This window comes from Rhodamnia argentea, chromosome 9 (assembly GCF_020921035.1).
Source record: "Rhodamnia argentea isolate NSW1041297 chromosome 9, ASM2092103v1, whole genome shotgun sequence".
NCBI lineage: Eukaryota > Viridiplantae > Streptophyta > Magnoliopsida > Myrtales > Myrtaceae > Rhodamnia > Rhodamnia argentea.
In genome coordinates, this window is record NC_063158.1 from 16,266,442 (window position 1) to 16,272,968 (window position 6,527).

The 6,527-nt window shown below is 41.4% G+C and overlaps 1 pseudogene; it reads left to right on the forward strand.

Annotated features, from left to right (window-relative positions):
- The first annotated feature begins 4,525 nt into the window (after positions 1 to 4,525).
- LOC125316663 lies at positions 4,526 to 5,734 on the forward strand (annotated as a pseudogene).
- The last annotated feature ends 793 nt before the right edge of the window (positions 5,735 to 6,527 follow it).

The following is a 6,527-nucleotide window of genomic DNA, read 5'->3' on the forward strand; positions in this document are numbered from 1 at the left end:
CCTCACTGTAGTCAATGCCTTCCCGCTGGGTATACCCCTTCGCAACAAGTCTCGCCTTATATCTCGCTGCCTCGACACTAGGAATGCCCTCTTTCCGTTTGTAGACCCATTTACTTCCGACAATCTTCTGGCTCTTGGGTACTTTAACTAACTCCCATGTTCGATTTCGATGGAGTGATTCCATCTCTTCACTCATAGCCCCTAGCCACTGCGACGACTCGGAACTAGCCATCGCCTCGGAGTAAGACGAAGGCTCATCTGTCTCCACCTCATCACCTACGGTTAAAGCATAAGCAAAATCTGTATAAGCATAACGTACCGGTGGTTTAATTTGCCTTCTCTGTCTGTCTGCGGCTATACTATGCTGCGGCTGTACTAGTTGTGCACTATCACCGACTTCGAGAACCGCGGCCTCATCTGCAGTCTCAACATCTGTTACCTCCGAGGTCTCCGGAGTCTCCACCTGAAGCTCCACCTCACTACTAACACCATGATCCGTCGCTCCGCTGGTTGTGTCTCAGAACTCCTCCGTCGAAGCATTTCGGTCTCGTCGAAAATCACATCTCTGCTGATTAGAAAACCGGGTGATCCGGGATCGGTGCACCACAGCCGGTAGCCTTTCACCCCATGTGCATAACCCGGAAATATGTACTTCTTCGACCTCGGCTCAAGCTTACCATCACTCGCATGAGCATACGCGAGACATCCGAATATTCGTAATCCGGAGTAATCAACGGGTTTCCCGACCATACTTCCTCCGGAGTCTTCCACTCGATAGCGAGATGATGGAGATCGATTAATCGGGTAACATGTCATGTTCATCGCTTCGGCCCAAAATTCCTTGCCTATTCCAAAGATGCGAAAGCATGCTCCGAGCCCGCTCAAGTAAAGTTCCGTTCTTCCGTTCGCCACGCCATTCTGCTGTGGTGTCCCAGGTCTTGTGCGGTGTCTCACAATCCCTTCTCTCTCGCAGAACTCGGTAAAATCTTTACCACGTAACTCCATGCCGTTATCGGTTCTCGGGCACTTGATCTGTTTATCCGATCGCTTCTCAATCAATGCCTTAAATTTCTTGAACCGATCAAACACATCGATTTGTGCTTGGAAAGTATACCCATACTTTCCTGGAATAATCGTCGATAAATGTCAGCATATAACGAGCACCTCCTTTCGAAGGAACAGGAGACGGACCCCAAACGTCCGAATGAATATATTCTACCGGTTGCTTGGTCGAATGAATACCTGTAGCAAACTTAATCCTCCGCTGCTTCCCAAAGATGCAGTGCTCACATAAGTCTAACTTACTTGTCTTCCGACCCTTTAACAACCCTCTATCACTCAGCATCGTCATACCCGCCTCACTCATGTGCCCTAGACGCATATGCCATAAACGAGTTAGATCGGAATCTGACTCACCCGATGAAACCGCAGCAGCTCCTGTCACGGTCTCTCCCAGTAGATGATAGAGAGAACTCACTTTCTTCCCTTTCATCACCGTCATAGCACCTCGAGAGATCTTCAGCACTCCACCTTCAGCGGTGTACTTACACCCGATATCATCGAGTGTTCCCAGAGAAATAAGGTTCTTCCCGAGCTCCGGTACATGCCTCACGCCCGTCAATGTGCGCACTACGCCATCGTGCATCCGAATCCGAACTGTCCCTATCCCCACAACCTTGCAGGCTGCGTTATTCCCCAACGGAACTCTACCACCATCTGCAGTCCGGTAAGTAGTAAACCCGGTTCTTATGAGGCGTCATATGATAAGAACACCCCGAATCTAGCACCCATTCATCTCCCGATGAACCCGCGGTCACACACAAAACAGCCTCTGCATCACTAGTGCTCTCTTCAACAACATTCGCCACACTGGTTGTGGCTTTCTGCTTATCACCTCTATTTCTCAACTTAGGACAATCTCTCCCGATGTGTCCTTCTTCGTGACACTCAAAGCACTTCACGCGTCCCTTGGACTTTCTATGGCGTGACTTAGATCCGCTTTTACCTCTGTCGCTCTTGGACCCTCGTTGTTGCTCTCTACCCCGAATCACTAGTCCTCGCGCTACATCCTGCGCTAGACCGTCATCTCGCAACTTTCTCTGCCACTCTTTAGAAAATAATGCGGACTTTACCTCTTCCGAGGTAATCGTAGTACGCCCCTGCAACTGTGAATCAGTAAAGTGCTCCCATGACTCTGGTAGGGAAGCTAACAACATCATGCCCCGCTCTTCATCATCAAGTGTCTTACCGACATTCTTCAAATCCATCATGAGTTTATTAAATTCATCTAGATGGGTTCTGATAGACGTACCTTCAGTATATCCGAACCGGAACATCCTCTTCAACATGTATAAGCGATTGTTCAAACCCTTCGTTACATAGAGCGCCTGAAGTTTTGTCCACAATGCTGCGGTATCCTTCTCCTCGCCAACCTCTATTAACACTTCATCCGATAAATTCAACAGGATTAAACTTCTAGCTTTCCTCATCATCACATCCTTTTCAGCATCTGTCATCGTTTCGGGCAACTCAGCCTTGCCCTCCAATGCTTCTGCTAAACCTTGAGTTGTCAATATCGCCTCCATCTTGAGACTCCATAACCCAAAGTTGTTCCTCCCGTTAAACTTCTCAATTTCAGCTTTCACTCCGGACATAATTGCAATCACAAGATATCCAGATAATAATCGGACAAGCAAAAGCCCCAAATCACAATCTAGAATATCCGAACCAAGGCTCTGATACCAATTGTTGTAATATAACGTGCGGAAACTAACCCGGATCTTGCAAATAAGTCAATGCGAAAGCACCACGAGAAATAACGATGAACAATAAAGGACACCAGAGATTACGTGGTTCGGTCCGAATATCGGTACCTACATCCACGGGAGAGCCAGCAAGAACAATCCACTATAATCGGAGAATCGGAATTACAATCGCTCAATACGCTCGTGTTTCCCGCACCTAGATTATACCCAAACCCAAAGTGTTTACAAATAAACAACTTACTTGGATATAACAAAATATAACTCACGAAGCACAAATCCGTCCGCGTGTTCAAGCCCAAGCAGCGGCTCGCGCACGGCCAAGAAACCAGAACGTCTCTTGCTTTCTTTCTCGCGCGGCTTTTCTCTACTTGGTCTTCTCTTCTTTGTGCGGCTCACTTTCGCTATAGGTCCTCCCCCTTTTCTTTCTCTTTATATGGCTTCTGTAGGTTCAAGAAAAGAGAGGAAAGCAAAACCCTACCTTTTTCTTCTTTTATGAACGACAATGAGGAGGAGGAGTAAAGGAAAGAATAATGTGTGGGTCACTCTCTCCTTTTTCAAATCTTGATCTTCCATTACTCAAGAAGCCATGTGCTCTTCTTTCTTTTTGAACTCTCTAGGACCCACCGTGATCTCTTGATCTACCATTACTCTCTGATGAAGGCTCTTGCACCTTTCATTTACTCTCTTTTGTCTTGTGGTGCCACCAACAATTTTAAACTCGAGACATATTTAACACAATATCTGTACGTGAGAGGAAAATTTTTTTGTCCTTTTTCTAGGTGTCATGACCAAAATATCAAAGGTGCGGAGAATTGTCTCCATGAGATTGCTAGCACAATCAAGGTGGTAATTAGCCACAAGTTCTTTCTTCTGTTCGACATGCGATTGATGTGGTATCTGAACTTAGAGGTCCGACGTGGTAACTTAGAGGCACGTATGTTCTAATTTCTTATTTTTGCTTCCGCTGCATTTATTACTTTTTACCTATACATGTTCCGTAAAAACCAACATAATATTCTCACCATGGCTTAACACATACCATCATAGTGAATACCTCAGTCTCTGGGATTCGCAAAAGACTAGATGTTTATGTAAACGATATATGTACAGTGAGGAGGGAAGTCCCAACCTTCACCGCCACTTCTACATTACTGTCCCCTAAGTGGATAGTTGCCCCAAAGCTACATGTTGAGAAGAGACCATATAAGCGATTGTGTCGGCTCAGTATATATGATGTGAATAATACATTTTGAGCAACAAAGAAATAGCTAGAGGAAGAGGTGCAACGTTGGTAAAACTGCCACTTAAGTGAAAACGTGATAAGCGCAATTTTAAGTTTGTAGTAACTTTGTAAAGCAAATCTGTCCTTTGAGTTGCAAGAAAATATGGAAGGGTTTGGTCTCGGCTGTACAAACATGAACTCTTTCTCTACCTTTTTTTTTCCTCTTAGCTTCACATGGACAAATCTACAATGAAAGAAAATGTTCCGGAATGGATCATCCAATCTTTCTTCTCTGTAGTAAAGTACCCAAGTGTATTTAGCATTACAAAGTACATCGAAAGCACCCAAAAGCATCATGAGACTAAGAGCAATCGACTTAATTGTTGTCTCATGATAACACAATTTTCGGCAGAGTATCCTTAGACGACTCTAAAGATCCAAGACGTAGCGCGACGTGGATTTGTATCACCAAACCAATAGCGTACAATCAGTACTCAGTTGCTGGCTTGATTCAAACTCTCACCTCGCGGCGCCCATGATGGTCAAGAAGCTGAGCCACAATGCCAGCGAGCGTGATCAGCGGAAGAAAATCAACAACTTGTACTCCAAGGGAGTAGTTAGAGCTAGTCTTTTATATCCTTTCCTCGGGCACATCTTGCCAAATAAGGAGAAAGTGATCGAGAGTATAATAAAGAGTAGTAGCTAGTGGAAAATACTGTTGATGACATATCAACCTGGCTTTTGTGTCAAAGAATTAATTAGATATCAGTCTTTTGATGACTGTTATGCTAACCGTTTATTTTGGGCCACAAATAGAAAATAATAATTAATTAAAAAAAATTTGTGGGATCCACACTTTCAATAATTTGTGATCCATAACATACTGTTATTCTCACAGTCACTCAAAACAAAGACAGTTATGCTAACAAAGTTCTTTGTCTTATTGTCTGCATCCTCAATGTAAAACTTGATGGTCCGTACTTTCTATTTATAGCTGCTTCAAATTCAAGTCAGTACATACTCAGTTATCTTTCAGTAAAGGGTCCGGAGAAATGAAAGGAAGGCACCTAAAATTAGGTTTTAACAGAGTCGCATCTTGTATTTTTTCCTGTAGAAAAAGTTGAATATTCCGGCGACAGTGTCACAAGCGTTGAAATACATACCGGAACTGCAACAGCAAGTCCAGATACTCGCTCAGGAGAAGGAAGAACTTCTTTCAAGAATAAATGCCGCCCAAGGAAGAGATCACTGCACTCACCAAGAAACCGGCAAAGGGAAAGCGCACTCCCAATTCAGCGCTATCTATTTCGACAAATCATTTGAGCGAGAGTGAGGTTGCAATCCAAATTAGCACAACAAAGGTCACGACTCAGAAGTCTGTCGACTTCTCGGCGATCTTGCTTAACTTGGACTATCATGGCTTTTCTCTGATAAATGCTTCGACGTTCGAGTCATTTGGAGGAACAAGAACAACCTTCTACAATCTACACGTTCAGGTACTTCAGTTAGTTTACCATTAGTTTCTCTCGTCATGCCCAAATTTGCAATTTTAATTTTTTGACATGGTATGTAATTATATCAATGGCATGCTTTTTGAATGATGATCATTTGAAATGCGAAGGTTGAGAGAAGTTGGGGGATGGAGTGTGCGGCTTTGAAGGAGAAACTGTTGGCGTTGTATGATCAGAATGGGAAGGGAAGTGAAATTCCTGAGACGACATAAGAATCATATGATAATGTGATAGTCCCTCCAGTAGTATTTAAATTTATCAATGCAGTCTTCAATTAGGTGTTCTCATTATGCATTTGCAGACATTATAATTTATGTGTATAATTTTCTTTATGAATTTCTTGTTCGAACGTGTAAGTCTTTAAACATATAACTGTTTAGGCAATGATTCTGACCCAAAAAAGTGATTCTTATTAGAATCATATTTTTTTTTTATTCTGTTCCTTGGATGGTTTTTAGAGAATCGGAATGCGTTTAGTAACTGTACTAAATTTCTGTTCTTGAATAGAAACATATTTGATAACTGCATAAAATTTCTGCCCCCAAAACAACCAAGTAGCGAGAATTTTTTTTAAAAAAATTTTCATCTTTTTTTTTAAATCATTTAATTTTTTTCAATTTTTTTATTTTTTAAAAAATTACACTTTTTAATTTCCCCCCCAATTTTTTTATTTTTATTTTTTTATACATTTTTATTTTTTAATTTCTCCTTTTTAAAAAAATTATATTTTTTTGTCAAATTTTAAAGCTTATTTTTAAATTTAATTTTAAAAAATGTATTTAAAAAAATTAGCTATTATTAAATTTTCAAATCTAATTTTAATTTTTTTAAAGTTCAGAAGTTCAAATAAAGACTACGTTGACTTAGTCTTTTTAAAAGAACCGAGACTTTGTCTTTTTTTGTGATTCTTAAAAGTGATTATTTTTTTCAAAATCAATTTTTTTTAATTCTTGTTTATGCTTCAAAACTGTTCTCGAGAACGGAATTAGAATCGGAATCATTTACATTACCAAACTTGTTTTTAATCAT